The sequence below is a fragment of the Pseudophryne corroboree genome, chromosome 6, assembly GCF_028390025.1.
Source record: "Pseudophryne corroboree isolate aPseCor3 chromosome 6, aPseCor3.hap2, whole genome shotgun sequence".
NCBI lineage: Eukaryota > Metazoa > Chordata > Amphibia > Anura > Myobatrachidae > Pseudophryne > Pseudophryne corroboree.
Genome location: NC_086449.1, coordinates 593,435,404 through 593,449,113, shown reverse-complemented (window position 1 = coordinate 593,449,113; position 13,710 = coordinate 593,435,404).

Below are 13,710 nucleotides of genomic sequence, written 5' to 3'. Positions count from 1 at the left end.
ATATTCTTGTTTTCCAAAGGAAAATATCGCCCAATCCCCTCCCCGTCTTTAAGGACATCATGGATTGGTACAATTACTTCATTACAATCTGGCTTTATTACCCACTCTCCATCACAATTAGGTGCCAGGTGAGCATTTTTTTATTCTTTGGTATCCGGTTGAATGGTCAACAATAACAAGACAATGTCAACCTCAGAATGTTGACATGGTTCAAACTTTTGACATGCACTAGGTCAACATTCTCAAGCTGTCGACAGGTTCACAATGTTGACATCCAAAATGTGATTGTGTGAAATGTTGACAATTATAGGATGCTGACAGTTATGGATAGACTGCAGGTATAAGGGTCTCGCAGTGGGGGGAGGGTAGGATCAGGCTTTATGTGGTGGGTCAGGGATCAGGGTGAGGGATGGGGGAAATACTCACCAGAAGGTGGGAGGACTGCAGCTCTCACCCAGAAGTGACTCTCACAGCACAGCTGCCGACATGCTGCTTGTTGACAGTTTGACTCTGTCAACTATCTCATGTTGACATGATGACTTTTAACCAGTTATACCACACCCTTTATTTAACTTTAATTTTTTGAATGATTGAGATAAGTGATAGTTGTCGTAAACATCTTCGGCATGTACATTAAGGGGTATAGTCTGCATCAGGACAGTTAGGATGCAGATGGTCAAAATACAGACAGTGGCATCCTGCCTGTCAGAATCCCAACACATTGTCACTACTCTCAGCTGCTGGTGTAGGAAGCCGAGATACCTACCAGTCCAGTCATCCGCAAGTTATTCGTTCCATAGTCACAGTGCTCTAAGTGTGAGCCCTGTAGCTGTGCTCTCACAGTGAACTTTGATACAAACAGTACTTTCCCTATGATATATTTCGGTCCAGACAGCATGTAATACAGATACCTGTGTCATTATCCCAGTTTCCAGCCCAGACAGCATGTAATCCAGATACCTGTGTCATCACTTCGGTTCCCAGCCCGGTCAACACGCAGTCCAGATACCTGTGTCAGCAATCCAGACTCCATCCAGGTCAGCAGTATCCAGACACTATCATTGTTCTGTTTCCCAGTTCAGACAACTTTTCAGTCTTGTGCTTAGCCTGAGTACCACCTCCAGTCCAGGTAACCCAGATAGGGGGGGGGGGGGCAGAACCACAGGCACAAAAAAATACAAATCCCCTCACGGGGTTCCCTGGTGATAACCACCAGTGGGGTAAGACTCTGTGCCCCTGTTTTGAGGTATAGTCAATCACCTGGTATTAGCTTCATACACATCAGTACTCATATACAATGTGTTCTTTCTCATGACATAACACTTCCTCCAGCCGCCCAGCTTCCAGTTCAACTCAACCTGTAGAACCACTGCCTCTGACACTAGTATGGAGACATCTGAAACTAGAACCGAGACACACATTTAAGTAATGTAACCCTTGCCCTCCACCTAACCTTCCCCTTTTCCAGTCTAACCCTAACACTCCCCTCCCACTGCCTAACCCTAACCACCATCTCCCAAGCCTAACCCTAATCACCCACTCCTGCAGCATAACCCTAACCAGCCCCTTCTGCAGCATAACACTAACCACTCCCCCTCTCACAGCCTAACCCTAACCCTAATACTTACTGGAGAAATGTGTCAGGATTATGATAGTTGGGCTGCCGATGTCTGTATTGTGGCTGTTGGCATCCTGACTATTTTTTTGTGCAATCCATTTTTATTAAGATTTTTCCAGGTCGTACAAGCAAAATTTTTGAGTACAAACAATTGTCACAATACAATTCAAGTAATAAAGTTGGTATAACATGACCAAATATCAATTATCCATATACACATACACATCAATGAAAGACAGAAAGGAAAAGAAAACCAGGGTGTAGAGTAAAACGAAAAGAAAAAAACAACAAATAATTGTCTGACTAGATCCATATTTGAGATAGAAAGAAATTAAGTAAGAAAGAGATAGGAGGGGAGAAGAGGGAAGGGAAGGGGTGAGATTATTGTGAAGATCACTTGGGTGTGGTGCTTGTATTGGGTATTAGGTTGGCTGAGTATTCCAATGATTCTTTAAATATCAACCAGTCATACCACATTGCTGTAAAGGAGGAGAAAGTTAAGTTCAAGGAGGACGTAAGTTCCTCCATAGACATGTAAAAATCAATTCTTCTAACCACTGAGAGAGGGGAGGACAGATGGTGTATCTCCAAAAACACAGTATAACTGTTCTAGCTGCATTCATTAGGTGCCGAAGAAATTATGTTTTAAATTGCGAAAGGGGGATGGTCATTAAATTAAAAAGCCAGTATTCAGGTGAAGTTGGAAGTGAGAGGCTGGCAATCTTTTCAGAGAGGGAATGAATATGTCACCAAAAACTGGATAGCACTGGACAAAGCCACCAAATATGTAATGGGGTACCTCAGGGTTGGCCACATCTCCAGCATGAACTGGGAAAATTCGGGTTCATCTGTTGGAGAATTGTTGGACGTCTATACCATCGAGATAAGATCTTATATTAAGTTTACAAAACCTGTATGGAAGAGGAACTCGCAAAAGTACAGTTAAAGATCCGGAGCCACTGGTCGTCCATCAAACCAGACAGCTCCTTGTGCCATGTGGCGATATAGCTCGGCATTGGATCTGTAAAGCCAGTCAAAGATATTTAGTATAAAGTGGATATTAAATGTCTCGGTGAATCTTGTGAGAGTAGTAAAGATTCAAAGGAAGTTGGATCGCACCCCCCTTTACAGGGTGGTAATGAGGAAATGTAGTGTCTTATCTGGAGGTAGAACCAAAAAGAAGTTGACGGAAGACCAAAGGCGTCACGGAGATCTGTAAAACCAATTGGCCTAGGTAAGATATATACAGTGTCGGACTGGGGCATGAAAGGCCCACCGGGGGAATGCAGTGGTATGGGCCCATGCTTAGGGGTGTGGCCAGCCTACAGAAGGGGTGTGGCCAGCCTCCACAGAGGATTGAAATTCACAATTGTCTTGTGCAATGTAATGCAACATATCTACCATGTATAATACAAGTGCAAAGTCTGGAACCTGATCCCTAGAGGAAGAAGTGGGCCCTCAAGCAGTGGGGCCTACCGGTGGTTTCCCCTGTATCCCTGTGGGCCAGTCCGACCCTGGATATATATGCAAGGGCCCACCCTGAATTGGACTGTTTGTGGAGACCAGGTATAAATTCTGGAATCTGCATTAAGGGTGTAAGCAGCGAGATGCCTTTATCAAAGTAGAGGAGAGATCTCAGCTTCTTCCAACACTTAAAAGTAGGGTCTAATTTCGGATGTTGAAAGGTATGGATCTGTAGGAGCCATGGGATGACAAGTGGGGAAAGATTAACTGAGTGACCTACAATTACCGGCTACTGCTTGGTCGCCAAGCTTCTAGACATTTCCACTATTCTAGCAAGATGGACTGAGTGGTAGTAACTCAGAAAGTGTGGGAGTTGAAGACCACCAGACAAACCGGCCCACCTGGCCTTGGAGTTCCCTGAAAAAGGAAGGGGGGATAGAAATCAGAAGTGCTTGAAATAAATACAGCACTTTCGGTAAGATATTAATTTTTATTGTATTTATCCTACCTAACCAGGAAAGCCTCAAAGCAGACCACTTCTGAAAGTCAGTTTTAAATTTTGATAGCAATGGGCGGAAGTTGAGCTGGAGAAGATCGGAGTTATCTTTGGACAAAGTAACCCCTAAGTACTTAATATGAGATGGGTGCCAATGGAATGGGAAGGTTCGTTTAAGTCCCTCTATAACGCAATCTGATGCTGAAACATTAAAAGGCTACTGATTTTGCAAAATTAATTTTAAAATTGGAGAAGAATGCAAACTTCTGAAATTCCAACATTAGGGCAGGTAGAGAGATGGTCGGGTGGGATATAGAGGCTAGGAGATCATCAGCAAATAATGCTAATTTAGGTTTGGAATTTCCTACTAGTATGCCTTTAATGTCAACATTCGCTCGAATCGCAAGTGCCAATGCCTCCATACACAGTACAAAAATCAATGGAGATCGTGGACAGCCTTGGCGGGTACCATTCCAAATGGGAAAAGCATCCGAGAGTGCCCCATTAATATGAACTCGGGCAGAGGGAGTGCGGTATAGGGCCAGAATACGCTGAAGACATTGTGGGGCCAGTCCCATGTGCTCAAGTAGGACCTTCCTGAAACGCCAGTCTATTCTATCAAAGGCTTTATCTGCATCCGTGGACAGGAGGACCACCAGGGATCCACCATATCTGGCAAGATGGATTAGATCAATTACTTTGGTCGTGTTATCTTTAGCTTCCCTGCCAGTGACAAACCCCACCTGGTCCTTGTGTGCCAAAGAAGGAAGGAGAAGCCCCAGACAGTTAGCAAGTAATTTGGCAAAAAGTTTTAAATCCATATTCAGGAGGGAGATTGGTCTATAGCTCGAACATTGGGTTGAGTCTTTACCGTCTTTTGGATTTATTGAGATATGTGCTTCAAGACTCTGCGATGAAAAGACCACATCATCAGAAATTGCATTACATGCTTTCAGAAAAAGAGGCATTAGAGAGATACAAAAGGTTTTGTAATAACTTATTGGAAACCCATTGGATCCGGGGGCTTTCCCAGTGGATGTATCCGAAAGTGCTGCCTTTAGCTCCTTAATAGTGAAAGATTGCTCTAAAAAGACAAGTCGTCTTCTGCAATTCGAGGAAACTCAATTAGAGTAAGGTATTCTCTGATTAGTTGTCTAAACAAGGGTTGGTAAAAGGAAGATTGATTCTTCCTCAGATTATAAAGATCAGTATAATAATTTTTGAAAGCTTTAGCAATCTGAGAGTACATATGTGCTCGAGTCCCTCCAGAGTCATCCACGCATTGCTTATAGGACTGCGCCCCCTGGGCCCTCAATGCCCTGGCTAACATTTTTCTGGGCTTATCACCCCATAAATAATATTTGTGTTTGCATTTACGCATTTCAAGCTTAGTTTTATCCTGAGTAATCTTATGACGTGCCGATCTAGCATCAGTTAGCTGTTATAATACATCTTCCGAAAGCGTTGATTTAAGGGACATTTCAAGAGTTCATATGATTTGTCCCCCAATGAAATTTCAGTACTCCAAAAAGGACTTAAATATGCTCCCACCAATTATGTAAATCCCTTTCAATTATATTTAGATTTACAAAGGTTCACCAGAAAATTGACTATTAAGAAGTTTTTTGCTAATAAGTTAAACACGGATCAGTCCATACAAAATCCAGTTACACCCTTCAAACCCAAATCGTTTTTTTTCCCCAAACATGTACAGGGCCCGTTTATCGAATCATTTATCGCCCTTGTTTTGGATGACCTAAAAGTGCTACAATCTAAACCTAAGAAAAAATTCAATATGACCATCAGGGAAAGAAAAGCCTTAGGAGATCTGAAAAAGAATAATAACATTGTCATTAAGCCGGCAGATAAGGGGGGGGGGCAGTAGTGGTGATGGACCTCAGTAAATATGAGGACGAAGTGATGCGCCATCTTAATGACCCCTCCACTTATAGAAAGGTGAGGAAAGATCCTACAGAATTAACTTTGTCTAAATTGAAAGATCTAATTGACAAATATGAATGCAGTGGGACTATCAGTGAAAAAGAGGCTAAATTTATCCTGCCAGAAAATCCAATAACTCCTGTGATTTATGTCCTTCCAAAGGTTCATAAAAGCCTTGTAGATCTCCCAGGCAGGCCAATAATCTCGGGAGTTGGGTCGATAACAGCAAACCTATCACAGTTCATTGATTTCTTATTGCAGCCCATAGTACTTACCAATAAGTCACATTTAAAGGACACCAGAGACTTTTTAACAATGTTAGAAACTGTTGAATGGAGGGACGGCAATTGGCTGGTTACTGCCGACGTCTGTTCCCTCTATACTATCATAAATCACAAACATGGAATAGAGGCGGTTTCTTTCTTTTTGGATCAAACTGATTTAACAGGAGATATGAAGAACCTTGTATTAGAGGGGATACAATTCATCCTTCATAATAATTTTTTCCTTTTTAAAGACCAATTTTATATCCAGAAAATGGGAACTGCTATGGGCACCAGGTTTGCCCCGAGTTACGCCAACCTCTTTATGGGGTTGTGGGAGACCAATTCCATCTGGTCTAGCCCAGAGCTCGGGGTGAACCTGGTGTCCTATGCAAGATACATAGATGACATTTTTTTGTATGGAGAGGCGATGAAGCTTCCTTGAAAATTTTTTGTACTATCCTTAATTTAAATGATAGAACTATCAAACTCACTTTTGAGATGGACCAGCAAACCATTAATTTTTTGGATATTACAGTCTACATTAAAGAAAAGAAAATTAATACTAAGACCTTCTCTAAACCCACTGATTGTGGTACCTACATTGCAGCTACCAGCTGCCACCACAATAATTGGCTCAAATCAATTCCTGTGAGCCAATTAAAAAGGTTAAAAAGAAATTGCAGTGAGGAAACCACTTTTCAAAATCAAGCATCAAATTTAATTCAGAAATTTGAAACTTGTGGTTATAATAAAGGCAAAATAGAGGAAGCCAGATTAAGAACCAACGAGATAGAATGTAAGGACCTCTTAATAAGTAACAATAAGAACGAAAAGAGTGATAGGTATGAATGGGCGTTTATTACTGAGTTTAACACCCAATACAAGTCAATTGAACATATATATAAAAAACATTGGGGCCTTATAAAAAGAGATCCAATTATTGGATCCCTGGTACCGGTAAAACCAGTACACATATATCGTAGGGCACCGAACCTAAAAAATAAATTAGTTTCCAGCGCCCTCCTTTCTGTACCATCTGGACCTAGGGTCACATCAAAAGGTTTTTTTAGATGCGGTAGCTGCATTGGCTGCAAAAACATTAAAAGTGAAGGACAAAGTAAAATTACTAAGATCTCCATTAATAATATGGACATTGATATCACTGATTTCATAACATGTGACACAAAAAATATTGTTTATGCGGTCAGATGCAAATGCAATTTATTTTATATAGGACGCACATCTCGCCCTTTTAAAGTACGAATAGGAGAGCATATAAGAAATATAAAGAAGGGGTTAGACACCCATTCATTATCCCTCCATTTTAAAAACATACATAATTGTCTGGTTTCGGATATTACAGGCTTCTTTGGTATAAAGCATATAAAAGGGTTTCTAAGAAATAAAAATACAGTATGTGCCTTGGCAAGATCTGAAATGAACTGTATCTATAATTATAATACCTTGAGTCCCAATGGCCTTAATTGTGATTTCGAACTCAAGTGGTTCTTATAACAATAATATTTTGGTCTAGCAATCACTTTGTCTTTTTTAATGATGTATGTGATTTCTGTGTCTATTTAATGCTAAGGTGTACACTTAAGTGATTTTAAAGATATATTGCTATTTGTGGACGAATTCAGATACAATGATTACTGACTACATCTTCCATAATCCTTAGTATGTTATCATGGACTACGGTTCTGTTCATTGAAGTTCCGCTTAAACTACATTCCCCACGATGCCCCAGTGTAATATCAGCCTCGCTGACGAAGCCGCACTTCCGGGTCCGGGAGCCGCAAATGAACTACACAGACGTCTTCTGACTACATCTCCCATCTACCTCTGGAGGCCTCAGGGAAACATTAGCTTTGCTGACGTCGCCGCACTTCCGGTTCCGGCAGCCACAAATGAATAGAATAGACGTCTTTTTCAATAAAGACTACATTTCCCATCTACCCCTGGAGGAACGGAACTTCCGCTCGGTGCGGACTTTAGTAGTGTTTTTTCTATGTTTAGGTCTGTTAATTTTGTTTAAAACAAAGCAAAGACATATCTGTGTAACTGACAAAATATGTATAATACTATTCAGTGGGCAAATGTTATTATAATCAGTACGGATTCATAGAATTCAATTTATGCAATTAGATGATGTCACTTCTAGGAATATTTCTATTGGCTACCTGTACTATAAATATTTCACTCCTGGACACTCCAGTTCATCTTGATAAAGGTCTATTAGACCGAAACGCATTGATTATACTACAAGGAGTGTGAGTAGCCATTTTTAATTGAATCCATGTGGACTTTGTTTTTTACACTTCAAGTTTTTTTGCTGATATTGTAAAAAGATTTTTTACTGGATTTTCTTCCTTTTTTATGTATGTGTTGTATTTTTGTACACTCCTCTGTGGAGTTTGTGGAGTCCAATAAATTTTTATTTTTATGGAAAACCACGACCTGGAATGAGATTACCTGACCAATTGTACAAAGATACCTTGATAGGAACGGCGCATGATTTACACGTGTGAGTCTTGGTACGCTATATATGAAAATTTTCTGCACCCTTGAAAAAGATACCTTGATGTGTTTATCACCGGTGGTGTTGCTGTGAGTGTTGGGGTACGCCACCCTATTTTACAATATCTTGCTATCAGGCTTAATACACCATTTAATTTGCCGCTTTACATAGTGTAAGTCCAGCACAAATTGCTTCTCCTGCATCTTAAATTGACATCTAAATAGGAGATTTATTCATCAGACCTTTATACCAATTGATACATACTACACATTGGTTTTTCCTCTTCTTGCTTTATTTCCCCATGTCAAAACTTTGAGGATATATGGTATAACCTAGAAGACAGAATTACTTACCAAGACAACCAAGTAAAGATACCTTGATAGGAATTGTTCCACATCATCAAGAGTGAGTTGGGGTACGCTGTGTGCAACTGAATAACACATTTGAAAGAATTTCATATCCCCCCTTTTCCTGTGAGTCTATGGGTACGCTCTACATATTGATGATTTTTCCCCTTACTATCGGTCTTTTCAACGCACTCCAAGGGTGAATAGACACGACATTTGATGGCTTAAAGATACCTTTATATGCATATATCCACCTATCACTGAGTGAGTGGGGTACGCTTGATCTTGTCATCTAAGTCTATTCATCCAAAGACATTTTTTATCCATTTATTGTTGTGAACTATTACACATTGGTTGTCCTTTTATTTTCTCTGTTTCATATTTACGAGTTGGATTTCACACACTTGGAAAGTTGGACAGAGACATCTGAGTCCGCACATCCAATCAGGAACGTCATTTCTCCTTTTTTTGTTGCTTGCGCTGTGTGTACTAGGAAGGTTTACTTTTGCTGTAACTATCCAGCATTTCACCCAACTATCTAGTTCAACAACTTGTCAGACCAAATAAACAGTCAAACTTTCTACTCTCTACACTACCCAACCTTTTCATCAGACCAGCCAACTGGCTAACTTTTCTATCCGAATGAATGATTTTCTGATGTCACAGATGTCAGTGGTCACTTCTGCCTCCTTTTAAAAAAGAATGGCAATAAGTTTCTCAATAATAAATGTGGTGGTACCTATAAGTTTTAACCAGCACTGTGACTTCAGAGCAGGCCTGTTTCCCCCAAAATCAGGAGAAAAACTGACATGGGGTCACCCCTGGTCTAAGAGTAACCTGCACTGGGCTTTGACAGTCTGTACTGATGAAACCATTCAGGATCCCAGGGTGGTTTGGTCCCTCCAGCAGCAAGACACAGCTTCCCATAAATACAGTACAGCCACTTTGCACTCAACTGTCTGTCTGGGGGTTGGGTTTGGCATACTGATGCCGGGATCACGGCTGCCAGAATGCCAGCAGGGGGGCGAGCGCAATGAAGCCCCTTGTGTTTTTTTTGTGCTTGCCACAGGTTCTATTCCCACTCTATGAGTGTCATGGACACCAACGTGTGGGAATAGCCCTTGGCCCCATGCCGGCATTCCGGCGGCTGGGATCCTGGTGTTGGTATGCTGTCCACTGGGATCCCGATGCCGGGATCGTGACTACAACCCCTGACTGGTTATGAGTCAGATGCAAAGTGTTTGTAATTGTGGGAACCCACCACTCTGCAAATCATCTGTCATTTTACCAATTCTGGAACAGTGTTTCCTTGTGCTTCCTGAATCCTCCTTCGGTTCTGATAAACTCTAGTCACACAGCAAGTTCCTGCAACAAAACAGTCAGCACTGATCTATAGAATAATTAAAGCTTATTGTATTCAAGGTCATTAAAAACTAAAAACAAAAAACAAAACACAAATGAAAACCTGGCTAGACTTAGATAAGCTGAAGGCTGCATAAGCCTGAGGCCATATAAGAGCCCAATTTTTTGTGATTGGTTGTTTATGACTAAGCAGTTGCTAGGTAGATTAGTGTTTTCTAGGGTATTTTTCTTATAGGATTATAGGGCTGTCCGTCAAGGGTTTAGGGGTTGGTCTTGGAATAATATATAAGCCATGGTCATGTGCCTCAGACTTCCTCTTGACATTTTGGAATGGCCCAGGAAGGCTGAGTACTGCTGGCATTATATATTGTTAATAGTTATTGCTTTTGTTTGGGTTCTTATCCCACTTCTAATATGTGATGCTTTTTCCCATCCCACTGTTTTTATCCCCCCTTCCCCATCCCTGTCCCTTCCTTCCCACGTGCATTTCTTATAGCTCCGGGTGCTTGTGGCTCCCGTGCCCCCTTCGCCAAGCAGCGTCCCGCCGGGTCCTCTCCTCGCCCCCTCCCACCCCCTCGCTTGTATTAGGGGTGAGATTCCAGCGCTCTCGTGCGGGGCCCATGTCCTCCCCGGTCTCCGGCCTGGTGCCTGCTGAGCGAGGCGGGGTCGGACCGCTGCATACTGCGCTCTCCCCCAGCTGCTGGGGCGGGCTGTGCGGTGTCCCTTCCTCGGCATTCACCGCTGTGGACAGCCGCGGTCGTGGGGAGTCATCCCCGGTGTCTGCGGGGCCGCGGTGCTCTCCCCGCCGGTCCTCCTTCTCCCGGCGAGCCTGCTGCCTCCTCCCCGTTGCGGCCCCGGCTGACGACTCCGGCGCACACGTGGTGCCTGGCGGCCCGGGGCGGGCGGCGGGTGCACAGTGTTTTCTGGTGGGGGGGTTAGCTGGGGCAGCGTCTCTGCAGTGTTTCCATGGGTTGCTGCTGCGCTGCGGGAGCTGGTGTGATCGCTTAGGCGCGGGGGGGTCCGGTTGTGGGGGTCACTAGCTCGGGTGGTATCCCGGCCGGGCTCCCTGTTTTGCGTAGTTTTCGCTGGTGGGCTACGTTGCACGGGTGCGTTTGGGTGGCCCCCCCTCTTTAGTGGGGGCCTCCGGACACAGAGCTTGCGGGGGGGCTCACCTGCGTGGCCCCCTCCCTTCTCCCGCTTGCCTGGCCCGTCCTGCGCCCCCCCTCCATTTCCCGGCTTGCGGGTGCCCCCGCATTGCAGGCTGGGACGGTGCGGTCTGTGTCGGTGCGGTCGGCTGCGGCAGCCTTGTTACACCTGCCTGGCCCTCCTGTTGGTTTTCGGCACCAGTTGGGTTTGCCGGGGGTCAGGTCCCTCCAATTTTTCCCGGAACTCGTGCCTGTCCCGTTGCACGGTCAATTACCATGTCTTCCTTGGCGCGCATCCTGGGCCTTCCACTGCCCCCCCCCATTTTTCCCATTTTCACTCAGTTTGGTCCCCGGGGGTTCAGCCCATGCGGGCGGCCAGCTCAGGAATTCCCCTGCTATGGCCCCTCCTACCCAGTTTCCACAGCCTCATCCTCTCCCGCACTGTTCCCCACCATTCCTCCCATGTTTTCCCGGGCTACGGGTTATAGCCCCCCCCCCACCATGGATTCTTGCATTCACCATTGGAACTCTCCGTGGGTCACGGCAGCCCTCCTACCCTATTTCCACTTGCGCCCCCTTCCGCCTGTGCCTCCTGATTTTGTCGTCGAAGCGCGTGCGCTTCCTGCGCTTGTTGTCCCCTCTGTTTTGTCTGCGCAGGTGTCTGCGGGCCCGGAGGAGTCGGGGCGTCAGCACGGAGGAACCGGAGGCCGAGGAGGGATGTGGCCGCAGCGGAAGACGCACCGCCGGAATCGGTGGTGGCAGCTGATGGTGTTCCAGGTCCTTCAGGCACCGGTGAGCATGCTGTTGTTTTTCTCCTTATTGTTACAGTGTGTTAACTTCTATAGTGTTCCCCTGGTTCTACTTGGCGCCCGCGTTAGTTGGCTAGGCTCATTGCGCGGCGCGTGGCGTTAGACGTCTCGGAAAGGCAAGGAACCGGCGGCTACGGTTCCCTCCGCCCCCTGCGGTGTTAGGGTCTCCTGCCCTGTGCTGCCACGTCGTCATGGCAACCGGGAGACAAGTGCTAGTGGAGTAACCTGAGCGCAGCTGATACTCCGGTTCGGGTCTTTTGCTGTGCAGTGGTTATAGGCTCTGTGCACGGCAGGGGATCCGGTGCTGGTTTTTGTGCTCACAGTCTGTGAGGTCTGAGTGGGGCGTGGACAGCACCTGCTTTATAAGGCCCCTTTTCAGGGTAAGCAGATGCTGCTGAATCTTTGTTGGTTAGTCAGTTCATGAAAGTTAGCCAGTACTGTGTAGCTTTGTATTTGTTTGTTGCTTACTGCAAATAGGCCTGGGGATTTGGTATTACACTCTGCCAATCCAGACCTAGCAGTAAGACTGGAGTCAGTCGTTTAGCTTGCTGGGGTTCTGTTACTAATCTGTGAACTTAGCAAGTTTGCGGCTGTATTCTAAGACTTGCCTGTCTAATCCTGTCTCACTGTGCTAGGTGTCAGGGGTCAGTTTAGTGGCAGTAAGCTAAAACCTGTGCACTGCAAGTGAGAATTAGGATTGTGGAGATTCTCCTTGTGTCTATCATTCCATCTCTGACCAAGGAGTTTACTGCCACACCCGTTGGTAACCCTTTAGGGTTTTGCTGTTGCCCTTAGCAACAGCATTTCGGGTTCTCTACGTATTAAAACACAACATCTTGCTTTTCCATCTGAGCAATTCTAATACAAGGGAGATACCCAGTTCCTTAGCCTCTGGGCTTCTCTGTTCACTTTGTGTGTATTTTGTTACCCTATCACCTTCTGTGTACGTTATGTCATATCCCCCAGTTTGTCTGTGAGTCCATCTGTTTTGCATAACAGTTCAAACACCAGTACATTCCTGCAGACACTGGAGTGCATAACAGTTCTGACACCAGTACTTTCCTGCAGGCACTGGTGTGCATAACATATTCAGCAGCCTAATACTCCTGTTGAAATTTTGTGGGAATATGGAGCATACCCCTCAAAATACGTTGCAACAGGTGGTCGATCAGGTGCAGGTCCTGACTCGACAATTTAATGATTTGTCCATTAAAATGCACACCTCCCAGGCTGCTGGCGGAGCTCCCGCAGCAGCAGCACCTGCAGGGGTTAAGGAGCCGAAAGTAAATCTCCCGGATCGTTTTTCTGGAGATCGCTCGCAGTTCTTTTGTTTCAAGGAGAGCTGCAAGCTATACTTCCGGCTTAGGCCTCAGTCTTCTGGGTCGGAGATTCAGCGGGTGGGCATAGTGATTTCCTTGCTACAAGGAGACCCACAGGTCTGGGCATATGGGTTGCAGCCTGACTGTCCGTCGCTTAAAAGTGTTGATGTTTTTTTTACGGCACTGGGCATGTTGTATGATGACCCTGACAAGACGGCCTCAGCCGAGGCTCAGATTTCGATCCTTAAGCAAGGGCGAAGGCCAGTTGAGGTTTACTGTACGGAGTTTCGGAGGTTGGCCCATGATACCCAGTGGAATGACCCAGCCCTGAGACACCAGTACCGAAGAGGTCTTTCTAACCAGATAAAGGACCAACTGGTACAATATCCCTTGCCTGATAGCTTGGATCAGCTCATGCAGTT